General features: G+C 35.0%; 1 long non-coding RNA gene across 1 annotated transcript; it reads right to left on the reverse strand.

Annotated features, from left to right (window-relative positions):
• Positions 1-5,809: 5,809 nt before the first annotated feature.
• Positions 5,810-6,355, reverse strand: LOC126703117 (uncharacterized). Its single transcript, XR_007647940.1, has 3 exons — positions 6,303-6,355; positions 6,078-6,198; positions 5,810-5,971 (listed from the first exon to the last, which is right to left on the reverse strand). It is a non-coding gene; the product is annotated as an uncharacterized LOC126703117 (long non-coding RNA).
• Positions 6,356-12,225: the final 5,870 nt, after the last annotated feature.

Consider the following 12,225-nt stretch of genomic DNA (forward strand, 5'->3'; position numbering starts at 1 on the left):
CGTAGCTTCATGGCATGGATGAATGTTGTCACGGTTTCGGCGAAAATGGAGTGTTGACATAGCTTCAATGGCAATGTGCAGTGTTGACATGGCTTCATGAATGTTGGCATGACTTCTATGCAAATGAAGTTTCGACGCGGCTTCATGAATGTTGTCATGGTTTCGGTGAATGAAGTATTGACGTAGCTTCAATGGCAAAGATGCAATGTTGGCATGGCCTCGGTATAAATGAAGTGTTGACGTGGTTTCATGGCAAAGATGAGTGTTGTCACGGTTTCGACATGGATGAAGTGTAGATGTGGCTTCAATGCAAATAAAATGTCGAGGCAGCTTCATGACAAAGATAAATGTTGGCACGAATGAAGTGTTGACGTTGCTCCATGACAAAGTTAAATGTTGGCACGGCTTCAATACAAGGACAGATGCTGGCACGGCTTCGTGATAAAAACTCTTGATGCGGCTACGTTGCAAAGACTCTTGAAATGGCTGCAAAGACAAGTGTTGGTGCAGCTTAATTGCCAAGGAAAGCATGCTACATAACAAAAACAAGCAACAACAAAGGGCTTATCAGAAGAAAATCTCATGGTACGTCTAAAAAAAAAAAAAAAAAAAAAATCAAAGAGAGAGCTTCATTTCCAATATCTAGCCTGTGAAAAAAAAAAAAAAAAAAAAAAAAAAAAATCAAAATCAGTACGAATAAAGCAAGTCATAAAGAAAAAAAAAAAAAAAAAAAATATATATATATATATATATATATATAATAAAAAAAAAAAGGGAGAAGAAGAGAAAGACATAATTTCTCTAAGCTTAGGGAATTATGCTACTTATCAAAGATGCTGCTTGTACAAATTAGTGCATGTCTTGAATGGCCTTATATAGAGATTTGTGGAGCTCAAAGTCAGATTTTACAAACACTAGAGGTCAAATAAATCTGCGCCAAACCTTGAAAAGAAAATGGTGCTCATAAATGTATCATACTGTCAGAAAGAAAATATTACGCTAGACCTCAGAAAAGATGGCTTATAGGCCTGCAAAAGTACGCATGTCATCTAAAAAACCATACAACTAGACCTGGGATGAAAATCTAGCCCACATATTTTTCAAAGCTGCCGACCTTGAAAGCAGAAACACATGCTGGACACTGTCAGAACCGCCAAAGACTATAGATCCAAGAAACCGACATCACAGAAGTCTTCTACAACCTTCGATCCACCAAACCAGAAAATTCCAGGCCCAGATGCGCCGCCACAAGCGGCCACAAACTCCTAAACGACCCGCGGCTTTCACACTCGAATCTGTGCAAATCCAGACACCACTTCAGGAAACTGAGCATACCACTCGATCCAGCGTGCCCCGATCTGCAAAACCCAAAAATTTCAAGACCAAAAACGGCCGCACGCGCCACCACGCGCCGCCCCGGAGTAGCGACGACCCGCGGCCTAGTGCTTCAAATTCGTGCAAACCTGCTTAGAATTTTACAAAATTGACCATACAGGGGTCTTGTACGGCCTTAAAACTACAAAACCTGAAAATTTCACGACCAAAAGCTTAAGCACGCGCCGCCACGCGCTGCCAAAATATTCGGCGGCGCGGCCTTCAAACCCCACGCGCCGATCAAGCTCTGCCAGAAGTCGCACCTGCCGCAGAGTCCTGTGACGTCATGGATGACGTCATCCTCCGCACGTGCCACACGCGTCCAGAGCAGTGACGTCATCCGTGACGTCACCACCCACTACGGACCGACCCGGTTTGACCCGGATCCAAACCGCCTAAAAAAAAAAAAAAAAAAAAAAAAGTGAGAGAAAATGCTTGGACCAAGCAGACTTTTGACCTTGACCAGAAAATCAAAATTTTCAAAACGGACTTGTCCCACTCGATTTTTCGAGTACATTCCGATTTTGCGACCCGTTTCTTCATTCGAAGTTCAGAAATTGTGCAAACATCCAATTTCCAAAAAAGTTGACTTTTGTGCAAATATTAACCAGAAAGTCAAAATTTTCAAAACGGACCTGTCCCACTCAATTTTTCGAGTACATTCCGATTTTGGGACCCGTTTCTTCATTCGAAGCTCAGAAATTGTGCAAACGTCCAATTTCCAAAAAAGTTTACTTTTGTGCGAATGTTGACCAAATGTCAAAATTTTTGAGATGGACCTATCTTGCTCAACTTTTCGAGTACATTCCGATTTTGGAGTCCGTTCTGTCATTTGAGACTTGAAAATTGCAAAAATGACTCAATTCCAAGTGTTCAAAACTTAGGTCCTCAAAAACAAAATTTGAGATTTATCCATTTAATTGGGATCCTCGCAGGGTTATTCTCCAGATTCCATCAAGGCTTGCCTTTCAAAGTACAAATGAACTCTCACAAGTGTGTATTAAAATTACACTAGGTCATTAGTTCAATCTGCTATTCCCGTTCGGTGCCTACCATTCCCACCTACCGTTCCAACCTACCATTTCCACCTACCGTTCCCACCTACCGTTCCCATCTACCATTCTCACCAAAAATTCTCAACTACCATTCTCAACTACCTACCTACCATTCTTCATCTCTCTACTATAAATAGGAGGGCCGGGTTCATCAAAAAACTCATCAAAAAAAAAAACACTGAATCATGAAATGAAGATTTGCCTCTTTCAGATTTTCAAATCCTCATTTTCACAACCATTTCTCACTATGACCTCATCATTCTCAACACCTAGCAACCGATTTTGCTTCATAATCGGTTTGAGATCAACCCTCCCATGGTTCGATCGAAACCCTATTTACAACATTATTGCAATTTTGAGATCCAAACAAACTTTGTTTCTCCACCTAACGACCACCTTTGTCCATAAGATTACTCATAACAAGGTCTGCATCGACCTCCCATGTTTCCGTGGACTTGGTTGGCCAGGGAATCCAAGTCCAGCGGACACACCTGTTCCTAACCTCAGGGCTCCTGTAGTCTCTTTCCAATTGCTTGATCTTCCAGCAGCAGCAGTGGTTCGGAACAAACAGCAACTTGTCTGGTTTCCAAACCAGGTTCACAAGTTGGTTCCATCTTTCATTTTTTCTGTGCTTTTCCAACAAGTGGCAGTAGATGAAGATGGTAAAAAAGTGTTGGGGTATCCTACAAATTGTTTTCCATCAACACTTAAAACAACCTCCAAGGCGCCAGCTCATCAGAATTCAGCCTTTGGTGCTGGTAAATGGTCATCAAAGCCTTATTCCATGTCCCCACTACTGGGGGACCCAAAGGTCATCGTTGCTGGTACCTCAAAACTCATTTTCTGAAATTACTCCAACTTAAAATCAGCTTGAAGAATTTCAGAAGATACTCTTCTGAAATTACTTCAACATAATGTCCGTTGGCATGGTCCCATTACACAGGCGCATTCGATTACTTACTGCCGGACCCCATGCAACGCACAGTCAGTCCCATATTCAAAGTTGCACTTCCCATAAACATCTACACCAGAAGGGTCCCAGCATACAGGGCCAGTACCATGGTGGTGTACGCTTTGCTCGTTTGCTTTGCTTCATCTCCATCTGCTTCATTGCCGCTACCAGCATACCCAGAATACATAAGCTTCTGAAATTACTTCAACTTAATTTGGGTGATACAAATATGCAGGTGCATTCAACCATTTTCCCACCTGTCCTCGTTGAAATCCAACGCATGATCTTCTGAAATAACTTCTCCAGAAGTTCTTAAGAACACGAGGTTAGTTCCATGACCCTGCATGCTGTATCCAGCCACCATTCTCTCATCTTCCCCATCTTCAACATCTTGTGATCGCCGCCAACGATCCAAAATACTCTTCTGAAAGTACTTCAACTTAATCTTATCCTCCTGAAAGCTCCACCACCTTCAACAGCTCCACCACCTTCAACAACTCCATTACCTTCAACTACTTCACTTAAAGAGTCAAGTACCAAAAATCCATTTTCGAAACTCATTCCCACACCACAACCATCAATCTTTGTGCGTGAACGAGTCTCGAGGGGGCATTTGTAGAGAGGGAAAATTCCCGACCTATCACAAGCTGACACATCACATTATCAAGTCCACAAAATACAGCCAATTACAGAACACCATGTATTGCTGCTAGGTTTTGCTATCACTATTCAGAAGCCAACAGAAATTTGCCAAGTGTCATGCAAGAGCCAATCACGCATCAGCGCACGTGTAAGCGATGACTCAAGCAGCCTCGCACGTGTAAGCGATGACTTAAGCGGACCAATCAAGCTGTGACATGTGTCACCAATCAAGCTCCGCCACGTGTCGCTCACCCACCCCAAAACTCCTATAAATAGAAGCCTTCCTGAGACATTTGGGAGGACCAGGATTCAGAAGGGAAAAAGCTCTGCGAAGATCAAGCCTCAAAGCCTTCAAGAACTTCAACCCCAAAATCGAAGAACATTCGAAGCAGAATCATCCAAATTATCTGCCTAGATCTCAAAGTTCACTGGAATCAAGCTCAAAAGCCTCCAGAAACCTCAAGAAATCACAAATCAGTGAAGCTCAACGGATTCAAGCCTCTAAAAGCCCCGAAGAACTTCCACCACAAACCTTCGAAGACGAAGAACACACGAAGAACACGAAGAACACAAAGAACACGAAGAACAAAGAATTTCTAACAAGCTCATAGCCAGAGATTCATTGTAATTCTGTTCCAAAGATTTTCGATCCATTCCTCAACCAAATTGAAGGATATCTTGTGTTCAAAACAAAATCACATCATCACAAATCCAATCAACAAGTCTTTTAAGGAGATCGAATCAGAGGATAACTCTTTTGTAATTACAGAGAATTGTACCACACAATCATCAATACAAATTCGCATTTGTGAAACTATTTTACTTGTTTGATTTATTTCGAACTAGAAATTTAGTCGCTTACAGTGGGTAAGTCACCGGAGATGCAGAGAGAGGGAAGGAGGAAGATTGGCAGTTCAATTTATAAATTTTTTTTAACTTTTTTTTTTAATTTTTTTTTTCTCGATTTATAACAATCTTTGTTTTCTTTTTCTAAAAAATCTGTTTGGATTTTGGTGGCGTAGCTCTGTGATTCAACATTAGGATTCACCTTCTTGTAATGAAAGATGCGAAAACAGACAAGTAAAATAACTTAAAGAATAAGTCTTGGCTGAAATGATAACACACAAGCCCAACGAATTTGTGGTGGGTGGGTGTGTCACCAGAGAGAGATGAAGACAAATTTGTGGTGGGTGACAGAAGAGGGATAGAGATTAGTTAGTGGAGTGGTTTTCCAGATTTTATTTTTTTATTTTATTTTTTATTATAAAAAAACAGCTTGTGATGGAAATTCTGGTTGAGTAATTCTTTTAATATATAATTAGTCGCTAACCCGTGCGATGCACGGGATAGTTAAACAAAATTTATACACATTTATTTTTATTGGTACAATCATTTGAAAATAATTCTAACTAATACCCAAATGTAAGAGACACATTGACTTACTATTTAAAGTAGTCTTCTGAAGAATTTACACATATTGTACAACTGAGCCTTAATTTCTCATCAACAATAAATACATGGAACTTCAAAACATGGAAAGAAAATAAAAATTACAACAATTAATTCCATTATCTTTCATGCTATACTTTGTAATTGTACAGAATTAAGTCAACTCAATTTAAGTAGTTGTAATAAAATTGGCTTCTACTATTCTCTATTCTATAGAGATATGAAAATATTGGATTTCTCAAACAATTACCGGTATTGCAATAAAATGATTTATTATTGAAAATAAGAAACAAAGAAAATCTATCTATAGCTTAAGAAACACAATATACTAAAATTAAAGAGATAAAATTTTTGGAGGACAAAATATTATAGATAATTTTAGAAACAGATTATACACTTAAAAGGGTTAGTAATTTATAGCACTTACCCCCCACTATTAGTATACAGACACCAAGTGTGGTCGTCGTAACCCTTTGAAAGAACCTTCCCCAATTGGACCCTATCAAAAAAAAAAAAAAACACCCAATTAACAAAATTGATCCAAAAGGGTCTAAAAAGCACACAAAATCAATTCAAAAAACAAAAATATGAGACAAAGTAATTACTTTCCGTTGCCAATGAAATCGTCTTTTGTATTGCTGTTCCAAACTGCAACACTTATCTCTCTAAGACCTTCAATTAACGAAAACACAAACTTCTCTTGGAATACCGGAGTATTATGACCATCTATACACACACACACACAAAACAAAATCAGCATAACTCACTATAACTCTATAGAAGCCTCAAAAATATAAAGAGAAATTAAAGGGGTTGAATTTGATATTTACGTTTGGAGAGAGAGAGAGTTTGCAGAAACTGTGGTTTTATATTTCTTAACTTGAGAGAAGGGTAAGGTTGCTAGGGTTTTGAGGTGTTATAATGTTTTTATTTTTATTTTTTTTTTTTTAAATATTGTGCTGACGTGGAAAATTGTGGTGTCAGCAGAGGTTTCGGTTTTATATATATATATATATATATATATAGACTAGCCATGAACTCATGCGTGATAATTATTTTTATGGTAATTTTATTTAAAAAAAATTTACAATTTAAACTAATCTAATAATGAGTAATGTATTTCATAATTATATTTTTATTTATTATAGGAACAATCATAAATGCAATATAGATCCAAAACATCAAAAAAACGTAAACTAAAAAAAATTAATAAAACTTAACAATGATTAATTGAACCAATATTAGGATAAAATTTTGTTTTTGATAATCTATTAAGGTTATTTTCTTTGTAGAAATTATAATTTCGACCGTCTAAAACATATTATCAAATAAATAATTGTTAGCAAAATCTAAGAATTAAATTTCTATACATATTATCAATTATATCTGATTATTTTTATTTGGCTAACCTTTGTTTTTCTTTAAATGTTACAAATCAAGTCTCATACTTTCATTAGTTTCAAAACAAATGCTTGACCTTCAAAATCGTATTAATTTAAACAATGGACATTTCAAGTTTGATTGGAAAGTTTCACTTCATACAATTTTAAAATTCTAAGTTTGACTTGAAACAAACGAGACTATATAGTTCACTTTGAAACCAACCCTTAAGTATAAGAGTTTAAAATGCAATTTGCCCAAAATTAAGTTTAGTATAGGCACGAGAGATTAATATCTATGTATATTAGTGTATGACCTGTACATATGCATGAGTACAATCTATATATATTTTAATAGACAAAACTCAGAGAAAGTCTAATTAGAATTTCAAATTAGAATCCAATTTTGCGTCATATGTCTTAAATTATTTATTTTTAGAAAGAGTTTTATTTCATAATTTTAGAATCAAATGTGAGATCACATCATAAATATTTATCCAAGTGAGTTATTGAGTACAAAAACCAAAGAGTTTTAAATAAATGAATCGTTAAAAAAAAAGTGTTTCATAGTAACAAAAATTAAGAAGCAATAAAAAAAAACATGGACAGTTTACATTTTGAGATTAAATTCAATAAGGACAGGGTGTAAACCCTTTGGTTTACATCAGCCAATAAGGACATGCCATATCAAACTTTTACTTAAACTCATTGTAAAATCAATACATCTTAATACACCTAATAACATCTCAACAAAAACTGAAAAACATCCTGTTGTGACTAATAATATCTCAATCAACTCCTACTTTTACCAACATCATCAATTTCATAACAAACTTAAACCCAAATCTCATCAATTCCTAACAAAAAAAAAAAAAAAAAAATCTCATTGTTTTAGCAGCATCGTGAATCCGTGATAGAGATTCTACGACCTCAAGGTTTACCTTTTCTTGATTGGACAAACTGCTTGGATGTGCTCCTTATATCTTTGAGTTGTAATTGATTCTTATTTCTTGGTTTGTTTACCTTTTCTTGATTGGACAAACTGCTTGGATGTGCTCCTTATATCTTTGAGTTGTAATTGATTCTTATTTCTTGGTATAAACCGCTAGCAAGATTCTATGTTAACACCAACTCAAATTTAGATTCGTTTCTATGTTAACAAAAACAATAAAAAAATAAAAAACAATGTTCAACAAAATCCGTATCTATTTCAAAATTGCAAAATAGCTAAACCCAATTCTATTTCAAAATAGCAAAACCCATACCTAGATATCAAAATATAGCACAGGCCATACCAAATCAATGAAGTACATAGCAAAACATGAAATAGGGCCTTTGGGGTAATGTGGCGGAGGACAGAGGTTCGGTGATGTAACGTGGCTGAAGATGGAGGAGCGGAGAAGGGAGATGAGATTTTAGGGCCTTTTCTCATATCTAGTCTAAAAACGTGAATTGGGGTGTTTTTTGAGATGTTACTAGGTGTATTAAGATGTAATGATTTTATAATTAGTTTTTAGTAAAAGGCTGATGTGGCATATCCTAATTGGAGGGTGTAAACCAAAGGGTTTACACTAGGTCCTTATTGAATTTATTCTGTTACATTTTATACCAAATATACCAATTAATATTCTTACAGGACTTTTTAAAGAGTTAACAAAATATAAGAATGACTATCAATAGTATTTAAATTATATATATAAGAATTATACTATGCATCTTATTGTATATCTTTAAGTGTATCCATGTATATCTTTTTGCACTCAATAATTTACTTGCCATAAAAATTTAAAAATTATATTAGACGTGGCACAAAATTAAATTCCAATAGAAATTCAACTTAGAATCTAATTGGATCTGAACTCTTCGATTCTTACTCCCAATAATTCACTTAGCACAAAAATAAAAAATTAAATATGACATATGATGCAAAACTGAATTCTAATTGAAATTCAATTTAAAATCTAATTGGATTTTTTCTTAGCTTTAACTATATATATATAAAAGGAATAGAAATCATCTATCCCAATTTAGGTATTTCACTTTATGTTCTACTATTTACACAATGTCATATGTTTTAATTTTTTTCCCTAATTTAAACTTTGGCTACTTTATAAGAAAAGAAAAAAGAAAAAGAAAAAATGAAGAAGATATGTGGCAGGTTATGATTGCGTATAATAAAGTGGAACGCCTAAAATGAGATAGATGATTTTTATTCATGTATAAGAGGACACTTGGGTCTCGGTTGATGTCAATCGATAGAACATAAAGTGGAGCATAATTTGTACGAAAAATAATTTTTATTCGACTTGATCATAGATATAGGTCAAATAGAAATCTCATGACCCATTTTTTATATTTCATTTTATGTTGGTATGCTATGTATTTGATTTTTTTTTTTTTCATTTTAAAATTTGGTTATTTTATAAGGTAAGTAAAAAAGAATACATTCTAAGTTGTGATTGTTAGAACATAGAGTAGAACACAAAAGGTTGGACTGAGAATTTTATTCAATATGGGTTGGGCTTCACTTGTTATATGATGAGACCATTGTTTACTTTTCAAACATCCTATATAATTCTTGAGCAAAAAAAAATCCTTTATAATACATTGCAAAGATTACACTATATTGTACATGTGTTGCTCATGCAGGATAAATTCCATGTTAAGATCCACTAGTCCCAACTCCCAAGTGAGCCCCATAATCCATGTATTTGATATAGAAATATAAAATAACATAGAGTGAGATATGTGGAGGATTCTGGCATTTTACCCCTAATTTAAAAAAAAAATTAGCAACATGCCCCTGTTTGCAAACTATATAGGAGCGTGCCTCTGTTTCGATACTCGATTATCCTAAAATCGAGTTCAATGAAATACTCGATTTGTAAATAATCGAGTTATGCCCGATCAAACTTAAAAAAAAAAATTTCCATGGAACTCGAGTTTCAGGAAATCGAGTTCCATGCAAAAAAAAATTTTATAAGTGTGATTGCCCTATATTCAGGGAGTCCTATAATGGCGTTTTTAATCTCTATAGTGACGTTTTAAAGCCCTATAGCGGCGTTTTCCTGCAGATTTTTTTATAAGTGTGATTGGCCCATATTCAGGGTGCCCTATAGTGGCGTTTTTAATCCCTATAGTGACGTTTTAGAGCCCTATAGCGGCGTTTTCCTGCAAAAAATTTTTATAGTCCCCATACCAAGTTCAAGGGGCCCTATAGTGGCGTTTTTAAGCCCTATAGTGACGTTTTAAAGCCCTATAGCGGCGTTTTGGAACTCGACTTCCCTAAAATCAAGTTCCATGCTTTTTTTTTTTTTTAGTTTTATTCGGAATAACTCGATTTTCTGCGAATCGGATATTTCATTGAAACTCGATTTTAAGGTAATCGAGTATCGAAACAGGGGCATATCCCTATATAGTTTAGAAATAGGGGCATATTGCTAAATTTTTTAAAAATTAAGGGCAAAAGGCTAGAATCTTTGAGATATGTGTAAGTGTACTGAATGTACTGGATTGTACTACCAAATTTCCATGTACTGTATAGGACTTGTACTGCCTGTACCAAAAATGTGTCGCTCTATATCTTAACTCTTTTAAGTTCAGCCTATAGTTATAGGGAATGCATGACAGTCAATTTTTTTTTTCTTCATCTAGATGATATCAGAACTCTTCTTCTAAATTGTCCTACCATATATATGCACTCTACTAAGGTCCATGTTCTCTTCTTCTTCACATATCCGCTCAATTTTATATTTCTAACCCCTCAATGTCTCAGCTATATATGCTTCTCAAGTTAATACTTTAATTTGTTAATTGCATCTCATATATGATATATATACCACACCCCATCTTTACATATTTCTTATGTAGATTGTAGATCAAATTAACGGCAATATCGCTTTGCTTTGATGATGTTTTGTCTTTTTTTTTTTCCCAAAACCTTTCCCTTCCTTCAACATTCTAGTGCAAGGCATGCCTAAAAACGTGAGCACATAAACACGTGCCAAAGCATAGTACTACCACTCTTTAGTTGGTAAAGTCTTATGTTGTCATACATAAGGATAAGGTTTAGGATCAAATCATTATTACACCTAATCATGTAGGTGTTAGGGAAGAAAAATGGCTTCCTTCCGCTGTGTGGTCCATAAACTTAACTCTTGATTTTTTCTATAATAGATAAAATCTCGAGCTCATCTTAAAAGGAGTATCCAATCTTCAAGGTAATGAAAAATGTTCATAAAGTCACACCTCTTCTCACTACTAGCTGCGTATAATATATAATTCATATTATACATAAACATGTCCTATATCATAGTTTATATTATTCTTTATTTAGTAAAGTCTTTTGATGTCTCAGATTATTCAAATTTCTTGTACCTCAAGGGAGGGGAAACTGTTATAATTGGCTCATATTTGAAAAATTTTTTTTTTCTTTTTTTTTTTTTTTGTTGAGAAAAGGCTCATATATGATAGTGGGCCACTAAGTTGAGGGCTTTAAGTTATGATGCAAAGGAGTAGAGTAGGCGAGTGAAACTGCACATAGACACACTACTAAACCACTAAACAAATTATTTTACAACAAAAGGCCAGTTCAAACATAGGTAAAAGCTAACAATCTCGTGGTACAATTCGTAAACCTATGCAACCGATTTTTTTTTTTTTTTTCCCTTTTTTTCCTTCTAATAACAATTGTGAACCCCTCCTTGTGGTGAAGTCGTAATTGAACTCAAAGGTAGCTCAAAAATTCAACCCTCATGAAGCAAATTTGCATCCAAAATGATAACTTTTTGGTCCCGTTAAGCAAACATATACGGCGATGTTGAACGGGCAAACCTAGACAATGTTGTTTCTTTTTTTTCTTCATTGACAAAAGTAAGCATGATAGGATAATTATGATCGATTTTGGTACAATTTTTCCCCCTTATTGGATTGCTTCTCGAGACATTAATGGTCTTCCAACTTGTCGGTTCGATAATAGAGGTCGGGCCAAGTAGTCAAGACAAACACCGAACGAAAGGTCAAACAACGTGCCCATCAACTTTTGGCATTGAAAGTTAGATGAATGCTCATTTAACTCGTGAGGGGAAAGACTACAAATAAAATCCAAAAGAAAAGTCAATCAAGGTGGCCATTCCATCCATCATACTTATTTCCTTTTTTTGTGGCCCATATCTTGTTTGGTAACAAGATAATAATACTTTAATTACCAACATCCACAAAATCTTTCAAGCAAAAAAATAAATAAATAAATAAATAAATAAAAAACCACAAATATTGTTAATTATATTTTATTTATATAATAAAGGGTAATGTACTAATGTTTCTTTCATTCCTTTAGGCTCTTAAATCTTGATAAAGGAATAATTTGATGAGA

This window comes from Quercus robur, chromosome 10 (genome assembly GCF_932294415.1).
Source record: "Quercus robur chromosome 10, dhQueRobu3.1, whole genome shotgun sequence".
In the NCBI taxonomy this organism is placed as follows: domain Eukaryota; kingdom Viridiplantae; phylum Streptophyta; class Magnoliopsida; order Fagales; family Fagaceae; genus Quercus; species Quercus robur.